The sequence below is a fragment of the Pseudorca crassidens genome, chromosome 5, assembly GCF_039906515.1.
Source record: "Pseudorca crassidens isolate mPseCra1 chromosome 5, mPseCra1.hap1, whole genome shotgun sequence".
Taxonomy (NCBI): Eukaryota; Metazoa; Chordata; class Mammalia; order Artiodactyla; family Delphinidae; genus Pseudorca; species Pseudorca crassidens.
Genome location: NC_090300.1, coordinates 58273747 through 58293887, shown reverse-complemented (window position 1 = coordinate 58293887; position 20141 = coordinate 58273747). Strand labels below are relative to the sequence as shown.

Genomic DNA, 20141 nt, shown 5'->3' with positions numbered 1-20141 from the left:
CAAGGTCTGGAACAAGGCAAGAATGCCCATTCTCACCACTTTTATTAAACATAGTATTGGGAGTTCTAGGCAGAGCATTTAGGCAAGAAAAGGAAATAAAAGACAACCAAATCAGAAGAAGCAAAACTATCACTATTTACAGATGATGTGATATTATCAATATATATACAGAAAACCTTAAAGACCTCACAAAAAATGTTAGAATAAATGAATTCAATAAAGTTGCAGGACACAAGATTAATATACAGAAATCTGTTTTTTTCCCATAATTCATTGATAATGAGCTATTGGAAAGAGAATTCAAGAAAACAATCCCATTTACAATTGCAAAAAAACAATAAAGTACCTAGGAACAAATTTAACCAATGAGCTAAAAGATCTGTACACTGAACCCTATACTACATTGATGGAAGAAATAGAAGACACAAATAAAAAGACAGTACATGCTCATGGACTGGAAAAATTAACATTGTTAAAATGTCCATACTAGCCAATGCTATCCACAGATCAATTGTCTCTATTAAAATTCCAATGATATTTTTTACAAAGCTAGAATAATCTTGAAATCTGTATGGAACCACAAAAGACCCCCATTAGCCAAAGGAATCTTGAGAAAGAAGAAAAAAGTTGGAGGCACCATGTTCCCTGACTTCAAACTCTGTTACAAGTCTACAGTAATCAAAACGGTATGGTATTAGCAGAAGAACAGACACATAGGTCAATGAAACATAATATAGAGCCCAGAAATAAACCCACACATTTAGTCAATCAATTTATGATCAAGGAGCCAAATACATACAATGGGGAAAGGACAGTCTTCAAAAAGTGGTGCTGGGAAAACTGGATAACACATGCAAAAAATGAAACGGGATCACTATCTTACACCATACACAAAAATTAACTCAAAATGGATTAAAGACTTGAACCTAAGACTTGAAGTCATAAAACTAGAAGAAAACATAAGTGGTTAGCTCTTTGACATCTATCCGGGAAATAATTTTTTGTATTTTACATCAGAAGCAAAGGTAACAAAAACAAAAAATTGGTACTACATCAAATTAAAAAGCTTTGAAATTTATCAAATTTTATCAAATCATGTATCCAATGAGAGGCTAATATACAAAATATGTAAAGAACTCATACAACTCAATAGCAAAGAAAAAAATCTTAATAAAAAATGGGCAGAATATCTGAATAGATATTTTCCAAAGAAGACATTTAGAAGGTCAATAGGTACATGAAAAGATGCTCAGCATCACTAATCATCACGGAAATGCAAATCAAAACCACGAGATATCACCTCACACCTATCAGATAGCTATTTTCAAAAAAACAACAAACCACAAGTGTTGAAGTAGTGGAGAGAAGGGAAACCTACTGCATTGTTGGTGGGACTGTAAACTGTTGTAGCCACTATGGAAAACAGTATGGAGTTTCCTCAAAAAATTCAAAGAAGAACTTCCATATGATTCAGCAATTCTGCTTCTGGGTATTTATCTGAAGCAAATAAAAGCACTAACTCGAAAGATACATGTACCCCCATGCTCACTGCAGCATTATCTACAATAGCCAAGACATGGAAACAACTTATGTGGGCATCAATGGGCGAATAGAAAAAGTGGTATATGAGTATATGTGTGTGTGTGTGTGTGTGTGTGTGCGTGTGTGTGCATGTGTGCGTGTGTATTACTCAGCCACAAAAAAGTGAAATCTTGCCGTCTGTGACAACGTGGATCAATCTTGAGGGCATTATGCTAAGTGAAATAAGTCAGACAGATACTGTATGATCTCAATTCTATATGGAATCTAAAAACAAACAAAGCTCATAGATAGAATAGATTGATGGTTGCCAGAGTTGGGGGGTGGGCAAAATAGTTGAACAGAGTCAAAAGGTACAGACTTCCAGTTATAAAGTAAACAGGTCATGGAGATGTAATATATAACATTGACTGTAGTTAATAATAGTTATAAAATAAATAGGTCACGGGATATAATATACAACATGGTGACTGTAGTTAACACTGTATTTCATATTTGAAAGTTGCTAAGCGAGTAGATCTTAAAAGTCCTCAACACAAGGAAAAATTTGTAACCACGTATAGCGATGGATGTTAACTAGACTTACTGTGGTGATATTTCTCAACATATACAAATATCCAATCACTGTGTTGTACATGTGAAACTAATATAATGTTGTATGTCAATTATACTTTAATATTTTTTAATTAAAAAATCACAAGTTGTTTATAATTTAGAAGGCAAAAAATTCTAAAATGCAACCTAGCCAGTTCTATGTCTAGACTGACCCTTACAATCCTCAAAGAATAAACATTTATTCCAAGAGCAAAAAAATGATTCAGAGTTGTTCTTCAAATAATACAATCTATTAAACTTGTTCTGATATTAATGCACTTCCCATTTTTCATATTATTTACTTCCTATCTATCTAAATTGAGTTTTAATGTTCAACAGTATGGAGGATTGTGTGCCTAGTGGAAAAATGCATTATTGGGAGAATTTAATATAAGCTGCATCTTTAGGATATAAAACAAAATTGTATTCATATTAATTTTAGCCAAGTCACTAGGATTGGCTGTTGGAATTTCACTTCATAACAGAGTTGATTCATTAAGTACACAATGACCAGCTAGTGCCATGGTGTCTACCAAGGGCAGAGAGAATCAAAAAACAAACAAAAAAAAAACAAAAAAACCCCCCACATTTTCTAAGAGGCTAATCATGTTTTGAATGGAAGTACAAAATGTAGTATACACAAAGAAAACATTATAAACTTTCAGATGCCTGTGAAGGGTAACAGAATATGCCACCCCAAAATATATCACTTGGCATAAGTATTATTTTGAGCTGAAAGCAACTGAGAAGAAGCAGATTCAAGAAAAGCTCTCTGCCCTCCCCCTTTTACCTAAGAACAGGACATAGATTTGTTAAAGGTGCCAATCCTCCTCTCTCCACTAGAAAGGACAGAAGTTAATCAACTGGAGATAAGTTAGAACCTTATCAATCCAGAGGCTGGCACTAGAAAAAATCTACACAACACACCTGGCTAAAATTAGCCCTTATTTACCATCACTGTCCTCATATATTTTCCTTCCCACAATTTGCTACCCCAGATACACAAAATCCTTTTCCTTTTTGTCTGTCACTTCTCTACAAAATTATGGTTCTTTTGTTAAGATAATATATGAACCCAAATTCTAACCACTCTGTTGAATTACTCATCATTGAGTACTCCTACTAGGATGCATGACTCAACTTTAATAAACTTCAGTTTGCTCTTTTATTAAACTGTTTTTTGTTTTTGTTTTTGCAGTACGTGGGCCTCTCACTGTTGTGGCCTCTCCCATTGCGGAGCACAGGCTCCGGACGCGCAGGCTCAGTGGCCATGGCTCATGGGCCCAGCCGCTCCGTGGCATGTGGGATCTTCCCGGACCGGGGCACGAACCCGTGTCCCCTGCATCGGCAGGCAGACTCTCAACCACTGCGCCACCAGGGAAGCCCTATTAAACTCTTTTGTTGGTCTAATTTGCAGAATCCCAGCCAACAAACCTAAAATGGATGGAGGAAAAAGAAAATTTTTCCTCCCTTGCACCTGGGAGATCCAATGACAGGTGTGCTAGAAAAACAAGAGAAGTTTAGACAGAAGTCTTCACCTACACTTCTAAAGAATTAACGTACCCAAATTGATGGAACAAGGGTGCAAAATGCAAACAGGTTAATAGAAAGAATAATACAAGCAGGTTGGGACAGAAAGAAATCAGTATTGGTAAGATAAGGAGGCTGTTTTACTGGAGCTGAGGATGGGTGGCATAGTTGTGATTCCCTTAAGAACAGTCAGGTGGAAGACAATAAGCCACCAAAAGAAACAGTGGACAGTTTGTTTCTCAAGAGATATGTCATTTATTTATGCTTCCTTTCCCTTTGTTTAGCTTCTGGCGCACTTTATAATTCTTTCCAGTGAGAGTTTTTGTGTCCTTGTTCAGTTTCTACTCCCTTAAGTAAATCTGCTCAGGTCATTGATTCTATGGTTTCAAATATATATTTGGTGGTATAGTTTCCTTTCCGTGTGGAACCAAGTCCACCATTTCATTTATCAAATGAAGGACAAAGCATCACTGCTTTGTCTGTGCATTTAATTATGGGTCCCCGTAGAGCAGCCCCCCCCTTTTTCAGATATGTTTAAGCACTTAAATCTACACATTAGATGAAGGGAAGATTTGATCAGCCTCATTCAGCTTAATGTGCCTCCAAGTCCTACTATTAAAGCATTAAATGAAGAAACAATCAAACAAGAGAAAACAGGAAGGAGGAAATGTACAGATAAAGAACTAGTAGATACAGATGTTGAAGAATTACAAGTAAACTGAAAGATGCCCCTAGTAACATGTTCTCATGTGCAATCACCTGATTTGCTGACCAAAATATACAAATGGGCTGTTTTGCTTTACGAATATTGAGTCCTGAAAAACAGAGGTGGAAAGCTATTGTTATGTAGTAAAGACAAATTAAGGCACTCCAAAATCCAGCATTAAATCTTTCAAAATAAAGCCAACTTGTAATATGATATTTGGTATTAACCTCCACATTTAATAAAAGTCACTTAAGATCAAAATTCAAATTATCTATTTTTACTTTTACCCACCTGTGTGATTTACCTGTCCTCAATTTCAAGCCTTCCAATGCCTCCAGTGGTTTCTAAAAACAGTGTTAATATTGTCTCAGTCTGATATAAATACCTGTGTTTAATGAGACATAATATTGACTTGCTCAACTAGTTATTCCACCCTTAATTCACAGATATCAATTGAGCACTTCACTTCTACACACTGCCGTGTTCTCAGATGCAACGCTTTTAATAATAGTGCCCCTTCCAAGAACTGTTCTATTCCTTTGAACTTTTTCCTTATCTTTCATCTTATTCTCTTTTATCATTGCATTATTTTTCCTTATTTCTCTGTGGTTTCTCCTCTTTTGTTTTCCTCATTTTGTGTATATCTCCCCAGTCTTCCCTTCACATCGTACATTATTCATTGCTTTCTTTCCATGTATCATCATCGCAGAAGTTCGCCTTTCTCCTCTCACTTGCATTCTTATTCATTCATTCATTATACATGCTTTGCCATCCCCTCCTGCATACATCAAGGAAAACCTCCCATTCACTAATTCACCTACTCATTTATTTTCTAATATTTTCTCTTTCTATGTACAATTTCCCTGATGTTTTCTCAAAGTTATATGTATATAAAGAAAATATCAATATATGAGTAAAGCTCTGTAATATCTATCATTCAATCCCTATATCTATACCAACCTATTTCTCTCTGTTACATGTAAATGTATAAATATAGTATATGTATATAAATATGACATACATATAAATATATATGTGTGTGTATGTGTATTTGTGTTATCAGTGTCTGAGTGTGTGTATCTAGTTTTTCTTACTTTTCCACTCATTTTTTCTTCTCATTTTCTCATCTTTCCTCTTTTTAATCATGAGCTGAATATTTAAAGACCTGTGTATGTTTACTGTGTTTAACACCACTAAAAAAAGAGTTGATTGAGCTGGGTTACTCCATCTCTAAAGATGGTGGAAGGGTTAGCAGAGCTAACCTAGGAAAAGCGACAAAGTAGTGGCTCCACCCCTCTACTCTGCTGCCAGTGACATTTGGCATCATCCCCAAATGGTGGTTCTTTCTACTCCCCCTGAGTCCATGTAGCCATGAATGCTAAAATCACTTTTCCTTGAATCAGGGGAAAGCTGCTGGCATGTTGGATGAGACAATTCTTCATCATTCTAATGAAGCATGTCAGACATTCCTGAACTCACTCCCCTACTCAGCATTAAACAGCCATGGCAAACCCCAACCCAGCCCCCAAGACCTGTCCTTATACTAAGTGGAGAGATGCATGAGTCAGAGAGGATGCAAGAGGGACTTCATCAGGGCTTGAATAACAGAACTTTCCTTCCTGGAGGAGGAAGGAAGGTGCTGGAACAAGGCCAACATGGTTGCCTTGGCTGGAGACCACCGTGTTCAGTAAACCCAGATGCTGTGAGGACAACTCCAGCCTGGCAAAGAAGCTAGTCAGCTGCAAACCTCACTGTCCTATGGAATTCAGCTTCCAAAGGAGTGATTATGAGTATGGATTCGGTCATGCTCAAATCCTCAGCTCTAAATATTGGGTAAGTTACAGAAGCCTTCTGTGCCTCAGTTTTCTTATCAAAAAAGTGGGAATAACAGTATCAGTACTGATAGGCTTAGGACTGTTTTGCAGATTAAATAAGTTGTTATTTGTTCATGTTTTAAATGTGTTAAGTACCATACAAAAAATAAAGTGAAAAAATACACTGACAAGATCAAGTACATCCTTTCTGAGGAAGAGCAGATGAATGAGTCTTTCTATTTATCGCCCTATGTCCTCAAAATCTTCCTCTCTGTCAACCCTTCCTTTAGCAATACTTTTGCAAATATGTTTTTTTTTTTTGAATAAGTACCTCCAATTGAACAACTAGCTAGCTAAACAAAGAAATGATGCTTAAGCGAGAAAGAAGTACACAAGAGATGGTAGGAGGCATGCACAAGGAAATTAGAGAACAAAGTTAAAAGAATATGGTTATTTAAAAAAGAATTGGATGAACTAAGTTGAGTTCTGTTTGTAGAGAAACACTGTAATGAAAGAATGTAGTGCCTGAAATGATTTAGATTTACTTTCAAACTCTGTTAACATGTCTTATTGTTTTCCATATGTAGACTCTGAAGCTGAAAAGTTAAATTATTCCATGGTAATTGACATGTTGAATGATTATAATATTAGAATAAGAAACCATCTGGTGTTTTAACACTATTGGACATAGGAAAAAATATTACTTATTAAACTTGTGGAAAATCATTAAGTGACTGGGACATATAATATTTTAGCTATTGATGGTGGGAGATGGTTGATAAAAGTTAAAGTGTAAATATGCTGCTAAAGTAACCAGATTAGCCCAAGATGGAGTCACTCATGCTAGACCCCATGTCAGCAAACCAAAACTTAACAAAGTTTCTGTGCTTGGATCTCCCAGAAAAAGCAGCCCTAGGTGAACCAGTCAGTGCTTGCCTGTTCAGCACATGTTACCTGGCTCAGCTCCAAGATTTCCCTTTGCTCCATGTAAGGAAGGTAACCCTGCTTTAACCACTCGGCAAATGCCCAGTATAACTTCTTTGTTCGTGCTCACTTTGATCTATAAAAATCTCTCACCTTGGGCTTCCCTGGTGGCGCAGTGGTTGAGAGTCCGCCTGCCGATGCAGGGGACACGGGTTCGTGCCCCGGTATGGGAGGATCCCACATGCCGCGGAGCGGCTGGGCCCATGAGCCATGGCCGTTGAGCCTGCGTGTCCAGAGCCTGTGCTCCACAATGGGAGACGCCACAACAGTGAGAGGCCCGCGTACCGCAAAAAAAAAAAAAAAAAAAAAAAAAAGAATTTGTGGGACTGGGAACCTCATACTCTAGAGGTGACCGTATAAGTGCATATTCTAATTATTATACTTGATGAATAAAGCCAAACAATTCGGCTTTATTCATCAAGTATAATAAAAATATGTATGCCCTTAACCCAGCTATTGCATTTCAACTCTAAAAACATGGAAAGTAGACAAAGATGTTCATTACAGTGTTGTGATAATCAACATAGCCAACAAAAATATCCAACAATAGGGAGGTAATTAAATAAATAATGGAATCACGTGATAGGGAATTTTGATGTCTATAAAAAGCAGTAACACCATACAAAAACACAGTGAAATGCTAAATGAAAATTACTTAAATTTCTCTCTCGCTTAAGTGTGACTGTATATGTGTGTATAAACAAACACAGTTTACAGAGAAAGATAAGTAGTAATGCTTCAAAATGTCAATTTGGGGCTGGCAATTTGAGCTGAAGGATTATAAGTTATTATGTTTCTTATATTTTGTAATTTCTACGTTTTGGGCAATAAGCATATGCTAATTTTATATTAGAAAATATGGTTATATATTTAATAATTTGATCTTAAAACACCTTAGGTGAGGGTATCAGACAATAGATGGCAAAAGGTAGAAAGTCTTTGGGAAAAAACAATTAAAAATTGGAAAACAAATATACAAGCTTATGAGATTTTATAGGTGTTGACATGAAATAGCAATATAGGCTCTCCATTCAAAATTTTTAAAACGAAAAAGGCTACTGAACCATTTTATCACACAAAAACTAAACTCTATGCAAAATGCTTTCAGTTTTGAAGATGTTAGCCGATTAAAATATATTGTTTTGCTTAAGAGTTACTCTGCTACAGGAGCCATTTGTTTTCCTTTGCTGCAAAGCCCCAGAAATACTTAACTTACATTTATACTTAATATGAGACTGAGATTGGTATGTCCACCAAGAGTTATATGTGACTGCTAAAGACAGAAAGATGTTGATAACGTAACCTGCTTTTTCTACCTTCAGACATGTCTAACTACAGTCCAACTTGTCTCCTGCTAGATGAAGCATAAACCCACAGAGAAAAGCCACACTGGAGCTGGGATCTATTCCACCTTCAATGTCATTCAAAAGAAGCCTCAGAGAAAAATCTGTGTTCTTTGGGCAGGAGGAACCTCCACTTTTATCTTCAGATTTATAAAAACATATTAGGCTGTATTGCTGGCCAACACAGTCCCCTTTTCAAGGCAAAATGATTGTATTGCCTCTAACATGATGCTTACCTAAAACTATTTGTTGAAAGTGTCCTTAAAATGTAAGTTTAGAGTGTCCAGATGTAAATATGCACTGATTAACAGTTAATCTCAGTTCTGAGCTTCCCATGATACAAAAAATAGATCCTATTTTTGAGATGCATGAATGGGTTCGCCTGAAGTTTACATCTGGATACTAATTATTAATGCTCACTGTATTTCTTTTACATAAAATTTAAGGATGACCTTATGAAAATCCCTAGAGTTTAAGGGGGAAAAGTACTGGCCCTTAAATTTAAAAACCTGGTGAGTACTCTAGGTTACAGGCAAGTTTCCTGTCAGTACAACTAAAGTTTCAGTCTGGAGAGCGTGAAACCCTCATCCCGTTTGTCATGAAATGCTCCTCCAACATTGCCACATCCAGGCAACGTGAAGAAAGAGCTCAAGTATGTGGAGAAGTTATTGACTATATTATGGGATTATATGAATATATAAATCCTATGTGCATGCAGGTATACTTCATATATTTATATATTTATTTATACACACATAACTAATGTATCTAATTTTATGCTCAGTTACAGTTGGGGGGACTAAGTAAATGAAATATTGTACATGTGTAGATAGATTTTCATGACAGGTAAATGTCATCAGGTATGAAGTGATATATGGGAATAGGAAAATAGACTTTAACATATAAAATTAAAATTTAAATTACTTTTTAAAAGTAATTTAAAAAGACTTTGCTTTTCCATTTATATATAATTCAAGTTTTCTAACTAGGAAAACTATTTGATACCTAGAGTTTAAAATTTACCTTGAGTATAAGGTTTCTTACACTCTTGCTAGGAGTAGAGCCCGAGGGACAGCTCTAAAGTATATTCTACCCCAGTGTCATTCAAAGTGCTTTCTGAGAATGGTGCGCTATTGATCCATGATTGAGTAAATACAGAAATTGAACGAGTGATTGAACACCTTTACAGCAATTCTGCAGGCTAATTTTTTTTTTTTTTTTTTTGCGGTACACGGGCCTCTCACTGCTGTGGCCTCTCCCGTTGCGGAGCACAGGCTCCGGACGTGCAGGCCTAGCGGCCACGACTCACGGACCCAGCCACTCCGCGGCATGTTGGATCTTCCCAGACCGGGGCACGAACCCGTGTCCCCTGCATCGGCAGGTGGACTCTCAACCACTGCGCCACCAGGGAAGCCCTTACAGGCTAATTTTGTTTCTGTTGGATCTAATAATAAAAAGTATCAAATAATCAACCACAGAGTGAAATTTATTTTAAAAATGTCCTTCCCCACAAATTCCCCACAGAGAATGTAAGCAGCACTGTTCTAGACTGTCTCACTGAGATTTCCAGCACAACTGATCCCCAACTGCCCTCAGCACTTATCTTATAAGTATGGTATCTTTGTTGGCTTCCTACCTTCCCTCTCACTTTCACACTTGTCTACAGAAGCTTCCTGAGGTTACCTTCCAAATAAACTGCCTGAATTCGTATTTTGTCTCAGAGTCTGCTTCTGATGTCAGAGAGTTTGTTTGGTCTACTCCTGTACCTCTGATATCTGTAACAATGCCCGACAAACAGTAGCTGTTCTATCAATCTTAATTAATTAGTTAATGTTCTTTATTACAGGTTGGGTAACCTTGGACAAATCGGTCTACTTCCCTGTCGCTCAAATTCTTCATGTACATATCAATAGTTCAGAATGGATAACCCCAAAGTACCTTCTGGCTTCCAGCTCTATGGTTATATAATTTGTTTGGTAAAGGACTGTGGTAGACAATGCCCCAAATCCAAAGAAGAGGCAGATTTCAGTGAACTCAGGTAGGTGGAAGTGATATTGATGAGAATTAGGAAATATGGAGGATGCTTAGGATTGGGGTAGGCAGAGACGAAGGAAGAATCCATTTGGAGACAAGTTGATGTTTAAGGGATGAGAAATCAGACATGTTGAAAAGCCAGTGTGTAAACCACGATTGACCTATAAAGCAAATATGTTTAGGACAGTGGGAAATTATCCTGGAAAAGCATTTAAGGACAGGATTAATGACTTCATCTGCCTGACAAAAACTGGCAATATATATGTATGTGTGTACAGAAAACATTATGAGTCTATAACTAATACTAAGGGAGGACAGCAAAAAAAATTAAATCTACCTCTAGATGTAATTCATTTCAGTAGAACATTCTAAGCACTAAGAGTCCATAGAGATAAGGACATGAGTTAACTACAACATTTGAGCGTTGCCTATGCTCCGGGCACTATACTAAGTGCTTTATACGCAGAGTCTCATTGAATCCTTAAGACAACATATGAGGTAGTAAAGTTCTATCCTCATTCTGCTATGAGGAACTGAGGCATACCACAACCAACCTCACAGAATTTGAATCAAGTAATGTTTACTCAAGGCCTAGGGGGGTTCATGATCTTTAAAAGAGAGCTGTCACATGCAACATGAATCCAGCACCTAAGAAGTCACATCTATCTTGAGGACTGAGGTGGACTTGTTCAATGGAGAGTAGAAGGCACATTATGGGTTACACAAGAGTGGAAGCACCTGAGAGATGTTAGGCAGATGTTCAGGCAAGAATGAGGATCTCCCCAGATAATCTATATGAGAACGCATATCAGGGAATAATGGAAAGGAGGATCCAGCATAAGGGCAATTTAACTACACACCTAAACTGGCTTACCTTTCAGAAAAGGTGAGTATTGGTCTAAATGTTATTTTTTATTTATTTTTTTAATTGAAGTATAGTTGATTTACAATATCAGTTTCAGGTGTACAACATAGTGATTCAATACTTTTACAGATTATACTCCATTTAAAGTTATTATTTAAAAAATGGCTATATTCCCTGTGCTGTGTGTTACATCCTTGTGGCTATATATTTTATACAGAGTAGTTTGTACCTCTTAATCCCTCCCCTCTCTTGCCCTTTCCCCCTTCCCTCTTCCTATAGGTACCCACTAGTTTGTTCCCTATATCTGTGAGTTTGTTTCTGCTTTGTTATATTCATTCGTTTTATTTTTTAGACTCTACATATAAATGATAACATACAGTATTTGTCTTTGACTTATTGCACTAAGCATAACAAATGCTAGTATTAAAAACACTTTGGTAAAGTCATTAATATTTTTGGAGCCCATTCTTCATTTTCTATATCCATCACTGTATGAGATGCTTTCAGCTTCATTTTATTTAATCTTAAATCCCTCTAATGAGTCAGCATTTTTATTCCCACTTCCAGATAAAGCACATGAATAACTTGAGATAAATTGTTAGTGTCGATTAACAGTCTCAATCCTTCACTGACTCATTACCAGTTTATATCATACTGTCTTGCACTTGTGAAAATGTATTTGTTTCCCCCAAATGGAGTGATGGCATATTGAGAGGAGGGAACCTGCATTATCCATCTTTTTGTCTCCAGTATCTACTATGATTTAGGACATAGTAAGGATATAGTAGGTGCAAAATAAATATTTTAAAACATTAAATATATATTAAATATTATATATATCAAATATTAAATATTTGGGGCTTCCCTGGTGGTGCAGTGGTTGGGAGTCTGCCTGCCGATGCAGGGGACACGGGTTCGTGCCCCGGTCCGGGAAGATCCCGCATGCCTCGAAGCGGCTGGGCCCGTGAGCCATGGCTGCTGAGCCTGCGCGTCCGGAGCCTGTGCTCCGCAACGGGCGAGGCCACAACAGTGAGAGGCCCGCGTACCGCAAAAAAAAAAAAAAAAAAAAAAAAAAAAATTAAATATTTTAAAGTGATACCCAGGGTTTCTTTTTTTAATATTCCTCTCCAAAACTGAAAGTCCTTTTAAAGAATTTCAGCGAGGGAATCAAGGTTCTTCATACACTAAAGTAAGTCCTTGAATCACAAAGACTTCCTTCTTTAAAATGTAAAGCAAAACAAAACTTTTGCCAAGAAAATTCTTCTTTAAACAAAGAAAACTAAAAAGCAAACCAGACAGTGTTAGTCTCCATCTCATTTGCAAGTTTCTTCTCATCTCCTCAACCTGTGAAAGTTGGGGTGCCCCATGGTTCCATCCTCAGATATTATTCAGGCTCATGGCTGGATCATGGGCCAAGAATATGCTGATCATTCCTAAATTTCTGTTGCTAATCTCAACTTCTCTCCTAAACTCAAGATGCAAATATCCAGCTTCATACTCAACATCTCCAACTGGATTGATAGTACAGCCCTGAAAATCAGTGTGGCCAGAGGTCCTGACCAAGCACCCTGCATGCAAACATGCTCTTACTACAGTCTTTCCCATTTCAGCTTTGTGACCATTCCACCCTTTCAGTTGCTCAGACCAAAAACTTTCTAATGTAATCAACTAAATTCTTTTCTTTCAATCCCAATTTAAATCCACTTACAAATCCTGTTGGATCTAATTTTAAAATGTATTTGGAATGTGAACCTCCACCTCCAACAGTACTACTCTGATGTAAAGGATCACTATCTTGGACTTGGGTTTCTACAGTAGCCTCGTAATTTGTCTCTCAGCTGCTATTCTTCTTGCCCAGCTCGTGTCTTCTCTAATAACTAGCCAGAGTGACCCTCTTAAAAATCTATCATATCATATCATTCTTCTATCCCAACCTATCTAATAATTTCCCTATTCATTCAAAGTTAAAGCCTGAGCCCTTAAAATGCCTCTAATTTTTGTCCTCCTCGTTTTCACCACCTTAACCTCATCACCTTCATGCTCTTGCAACACCAGTCACTCAGACCACCTCACCATTCTTTAAACACACGTATGCTCCCAGCTCAGGGTACTGCTTGACACAGACCATGGTTATTATTCAGTCTATGTTCAAAAATCGCCTATCAGAAGAGCCTTCACATACCATCTTATATGAAAAATTATCCCACACCTTTTCCTCACTACCTGATCCATCCCAAAATGTCTGCTTGATTTTCTTCATAACTTTAAAAAAATAGTTTTGCACCATCTGACATATATTTACTCATATATTTATTTACTGTCTAAATTCTCCACTAGAATGTAAATACTATAAAATCAGGAAATTGTTTTATTCACTGCCTCTCTCCCCACCAGCAACTAGAACAGTGCCTGTAACACAATAAGTTCTTCAAAATACATTTTAAATGAATAAATAAATAAATGAAGGGGAGATATTATATGACTCACTGTCTCCTGCAGTTATTATCCAAATAAAGTACTATTAGTGGTATAAATCAGTTTTCCATGCAGCATTAACCCGTTTACACACATATTGTGATTTTATAATAAAGGAGAAGAAATTTTAAAAGAATAGTGCATGATCATCTATGCTGGGGGATTACACAGTCTTAGAGACAGAGAATGACAGAGAGAGAGAATTAGAAATGAAAGTTTCACTTAGCTTAAGCTTTAAGGGAATAATCCTACATTGTTTAAATGGTGACTCCTGCTGAACTTTATTCTTGTACAATAATGGAAGCTTCTTAAATTTTAAGTCTGTTGCCCATATTAACATGATTGAGGGGAAAACTTCATTATTAAATGAGTTGATGCTTTTAATATTATGACCATTTCAGAGTTACAAGGATGTGATCCCTTAAATAGAAAGATATTTAAGCAAAATTAACAAACTAAGCAAAATTTTTGAATGCATATGCAGTAATAATATTGTGAACACTCACTGACTGAATCATAATTATTAATGCCCTGGCTTTTAAAAAACTCATCTAATCTGCATAATAAATGCTTGATTAATAATGAGCCCACCTCTGTAAATGTTAACCCGATTACAACACAATATTTATAAGGGCAAATATGTCTTTAATGTGCCTTAAAATATTCAAAGAGAGATTTCTACTTGGATATTTTTCTTGCCACATCGTTTCTAAGTTGCTGTAGCCTACCTTTCATCACAAGTTGATGTGACAGATTGCTGTAATTTTCAGATTGCTAAATACTTCTGTCAAAGCCCCTTAAGGCATTTTCAGAATTTCGTTCTTGGATTTTTGGGGATAATTTCCAGGCTATCCTTTTTGGTGGAGATGAGGTAAGCAACAGCTTGAAACTATGATTCATTTCTGTTGGAGTCTCTGTCAGATACTTGCAGGAAAAAGAAAATGACTAATCACCTATTAAAAATGGCAGCAGATGCCATAAGCAAAATTTCACTCAACCTGTTAACTTTGGTTTCAATGTAAGAATTATTTAATTAAAAGTCTTCGTTTTTAAATATCATTTGTTAAAAATAACGTCTGCTAAAATATGAGGTAATGAAATTTACTTTCAATATTTTAACAAAGTTCTTTACAATGACCTTTCTCCACACTTCAGTTTGCACACATCAATATGCATGTATGTATAGAATATACTTTACAGTATCATGAGGACATACATACATGTGCTCCAAGACAGGGCTATTAGCATTTAATATTTCTATCTTTTAAAAAGTCCTAAGGGTATAATGTTTACCACATTTGGTTTTATGAAATAGTGATTAATGTTTCATAAAATAGTTTTCTATCTTTTGTATTCTAAATACATTTTTGTTCAATGTTCCTGTGGTATATCTGAAAAAATCAGGTCCAAGAAATAGCAGATCAATTTTGTGATTCAAAGCAGTATACTGATAAAATAGAAGAATTCAAAACTTTTTCTAAACCAAACAGTGACCTATGATGGAGGGTTGTTTTTTTTTTCATGAAGTACTTTTGGGAATTTTGCCGCCAGTTCTTGAAGTAGGTAGTGAAGTATGGAATGTGGTAAGGACGGAAGAGAGCTAGATCCTGAAGGAGAAGAGAGGAGGGAGATAATGTCGAGATTGTTTCCTAACTACTCCCTGTGCCAGAGGAAGGAGACTACAACAGTACATGAGGAGTTGATGTCTATGTAGGATATTCATAGACATAGGATAATCGGTTTGGGCCTGAAAGCAGGGCTAATGCTAGAGTGTCTATTTCCCCGCTTCTGATCATTACAAAAGCAAAAGGGCCCATATAGAGGAAGAACAGTGTTGTCGTTGAGAAAAATCCTCCAGAGATAATACTTTCACACCTACCATTACATCTGCTACTTAAAACAGTTCTGTGAGCTTACATGTCTCCATTTCACAGAAAGGAAACCAAGCCTCAGAAAGGGTAATCTGACAAGGGACACATAACTAGTAAGAGGCAGAGCCAGAATCTACCCAGGGCTACTGACATTTAATTCAATTGTTGTTCTACTACACATGCTTAAACATGCATCCCTGACATTTTGTAGTTGGAAAATATCAAGTTCACAAAAGTCAGGTGACTTTCCAAACATCAAAAATCTAAGCAGGATAGTATTCTTTTATGATTTTCAATCCAGTGATATATACGTGACTTCCAAAAGTCTCTTGGTCTTTTTGAGTCACGTTGTATTTGGAAAGTAAGAGATATAGACCAAGTGATTTCCGAGGTCTCTTCCAGCTCTAAAATGCATAGTTTTTTTATTCTATTATACGTTGGCTATAACTAAAATCATAAACTGATTGATATCATCAGAAACAATTCCAAATTGACTTGGACAATGTTAAATATCACAGATATGTTGATAAGAGCATTATTTCAAACAAACAAACAAAACAAAAACAAACAAACAAAAAACTACTGACTTGGGAAATATATACTGGATAGGAGCAAACCGAAACGGTGCCAAGAACAGCTAATATAAATGTTAGCCATGATTCAGAAAAAAATACACAAGTAATGACTTTTGTAATAATTAAATAATTATTTAATTATAATTAATTATAGTAATTTTAATAATTATTAAAAATTAATAATTTTGTAATAATTAAAATGCATGTGGTGATTTTTTTTGCTTGGAACAGTAATTAATAATTCTTTTTCTTCTGTCCTTGATGACCAATTCACTTAAAACTCAGAAGGCAAATTAGTGAACATTCTACACTTATTATGAACCAAATTTTAGCTGCAAATCTCCTAGGAAGTGATGACAAAATACATTAAACAGACCTATATTAAGTTATTCAAATGTGACAAGGTAAAAACCAAGTTTCTGTTCAACTGATATAACAAAATGAATTTACAAATGAAATGATAGAGCATATAATTCCATTCAGAGCACAAAAATCAAATTGTTAAAAAATCACCCCTCTGAATCTTGAAAACATAAGACTTAACTTTCTGATGGTAAAGCTCTAGTTTTGTTAATTGAACCACTATTTTGGAAACTAGCTTTATATTTATTTATAAACACACATAGATTAATCCTGAGGTTTTTTTTCCTTTCAAATACATCTTGCCACAAGATGGAGTACACCCCTTTCAATAATTTCCAGAACACTATGGTAAAACCTGATGCATTAACAATATTTGTTTTACCTATTTTATGGCTAATATAAGACAATTAACACATGAAAAAGCTAAATGAGATTTATTACCAAATATATTAATCAATTACATAACTAATTGAAACTTTCAGTCTTTATTTTTAAGATGTATTTTTAAACTATTTTATTTTGGTTGAAACGAATGTGTTTATTTGGGAGACCACTGATGACACAACATCTCAATAATGCTGTTGGAGATGAAGTCAGGGTGCTCTGACTCCCATCCCTTCCTTAGAAATAGATAAGAACCATCTTATTTCAAGCAGATTCTAAAAGTGGGGATCATAATAGCCTTGCATTTTCCATCCACTTTTTCAACAAATCAATAAAAATACTTGTTACATAAAAGGTTTAACCTTAGACAGCAGCTCCTCAAAATTGCTTACTGTAAAGTAAAATCAAAACACACAGACTATAACTACCTTTTGGGACTCATCCAGAACTTACTGCTTAGTGAAGCCTTTCTGACTCCCCTACTGCTATTAGATCTCTCTTCTCTCTGCACCCAGAGAGCATTTCATCCATATACACATATACCGTTTGATTCAGGGCATGCCCTCTGGGGTTATTATTGTAGAGAGGAGTCCCTGACATCATGCTTGACAACTGTCCCTCTCTTCTTTCAAAACTTCCCCTAATCAGAGCATCCCCCTGGCCAGAATGTCTTAGGTCACCACTCATATATTTATTGATTGAACTCTGAGTTGCAATGAATTTATGACTTCCATAAAAGCAAAAGACTCCTACTGTTCCCTAATTACTTGATTATATTCACTTGTTGTCTCAACTACATGAACATTCTTGGAACTGCTATACAATTTACATTTTAAGATCATGCCTAATATTTTTCCTTTGTTTCTTTCATCAGTTGCATTATTGCAATCAGGTATAGGTCAAAATTGCCTACGAGAGTACAAAATTAATGACAGAAAGAGAGTTCATAATGAGTCAACAACATGTATTGCAGAATAAAGAGAGCTTTTGATGTGTGGAGGATTTTTCCTTGCTGACCCAGAATCGGAGTTCTGTTTGATGCATTAACCCATGGTAGGTAAGAAGAGCATATGAATACTGTACACTCAGATCACAGGCAAAATAAATACTAACTAAGCAAAATATTTAAGACAAAATGGAGAAGCAATGCGTTAGTCCTGCAAGTGACCATATGCAATTAAAGCACTTACACTTCACAATAATAATGTGTTTATGTATTTATCTACTACTTGAGGGCAAGGACTATGTTCACTCATCTATATAGTCTCAGTTCCACTCAGGCCCCAGGACTGTACTTGGCACATAATATGGAAGGCATTCAATGCCTACTGAGTGGGTACATATCGTACTGATCAGATCATTCTCATATGTCCTCATGGGATAATTCATACTAGAATTAATAACTCACAGTTGCCTTATATACTGAAAATTTTTTTAATTGAACTAGAATAAATGTTTAGTCTTTATATAATTAAGGTGATATAAACATATATAATAACATAATAATTTGCAAGAATTTTATTCTACAGTATTCTGGGCCTAATCAAAGATTTGTGAGGGAAAAATAATAATAGAAGAAAACAGATTCAAATCTAAAGCTTATAATAGTTGGGGGAGTTAAAGAAAAGTTAGAACACATCATAACATTCAAAGTGACCAAAAAATGTAAATGCTAGGATCCATAAACAAATGTAGGCAATAATCAACCTTGAGTCTTTACACCATTGTATCAGTGCTTCTGTTACAGCACTTGCTACTGTTATGAAATTGTTTATGTCCATGTAATTCTGATCCCTGCTACTTTCTGCAGGACAACAATTACAAGACACACAATTGGTGTTTACAAATGTTTATGAAATAAGTGACAGACTGCATGCATGCACGCACGAATGAACAGTTGTCAGCGAAATGTAGAAAGACATCTCCTAGATGAAGGGTAATTCAGTCATCAAGGCCTTAGCAACTGCAGCAGCTAGGGTGACATACCAGAAACACCAACTTTCAGATGTTACCAAGCACTGTGAATTTAAATTTTATTTATTATAAAATGAAAAGTCAGAAAATAAAATAATGGACTAAAGGGCTGTTAAGATGGTCTTTGTTTTGTATTGTATTATTTTTCTTTGGGGAATTTTCTCTTACTGTTCTTCTATTGCATGAAGTAATAACTAGTAGGGCTCTGACTCCTAGAAAAAGGCAGTCAGGACAGCCTTTTAATTAGTTGGAAACTACTTGTGCTGGTAGAGAGATGGAAAAACTACCAGATCTTCAGAAATAAAGAGTTCAAGGCATTTGACCTTGAGGTAACCAAAGCGTCCACTATTTGACCAGAAAGCATTCTGTACTTGATGCTAAAACTTAGAGGCAATAAAAGAAAAGCAAGTTATGGTTAATAAAGAAACAGCTTAATACTTTAGGTATTAATTTCTTTACCTCTTTCTTTAAGGTAAAATTTTAAAATAATGGGTCATCAATATTTTATAATCTTGGTTGTTTCCTTAAAGACATAAACAAAGGGGGCACTTGGATGTTTTTATTTTTAAATTAGTCAAGTAATTATTTTTAAGTCAAAGGAAAAGCAGGAGACAATTAGAAGGAAAAGGTAGGGACATATGACAAAGGTCTTACAGTTAGTTCTTGACTGGTGTCTGGGAGCCCTGCGGGACAATGAGAAGGTCAAGGTTGCATCTGGAATGCCACAACAGGAAGAGAATTTTCTGGGAATATAGAATGGTCATATACAAGATTACTGAATAATGAAGACTGACACTAAAATTAAAATAATTTTCATCATTTTAGTTATCTAAGTTCATCTCTTCAGCATTTACAATATGTCAGACATCACTCAAATGGTCAAATATTTAAGTTATGTCATTCAATATCACAGGCTGACACCTCCAGCTGTTCAATAATCAGGTTGAAAGAAGTACAGAGATAATTTACTAAGAGTGAAAATTAGATGACGTCTAAAATTTGATACTGAAATCTCACCCAATAAGTACCAAATAGAATATTTAAAGTTTCAAAATAAAAATAATACATTTTTGAATGTATAATTTTTAAG

At 35.8% G+C, this 20141-nt stretch overlaps 1 protein-coding gene across 1 annotated transcript in view; it reads right to left on the bottom strand.

Moving 5' to 3' along the window:
• Window positions 1-20141, bottom strand: part of NAALADL2 (N-acetylated alpha-linked acidic dipeptidase like 2) — a 913415-nt gene that overhangs the window by 694631 nt on the left and 198643 nt on the right. The window lies entirely within an intron of this gene.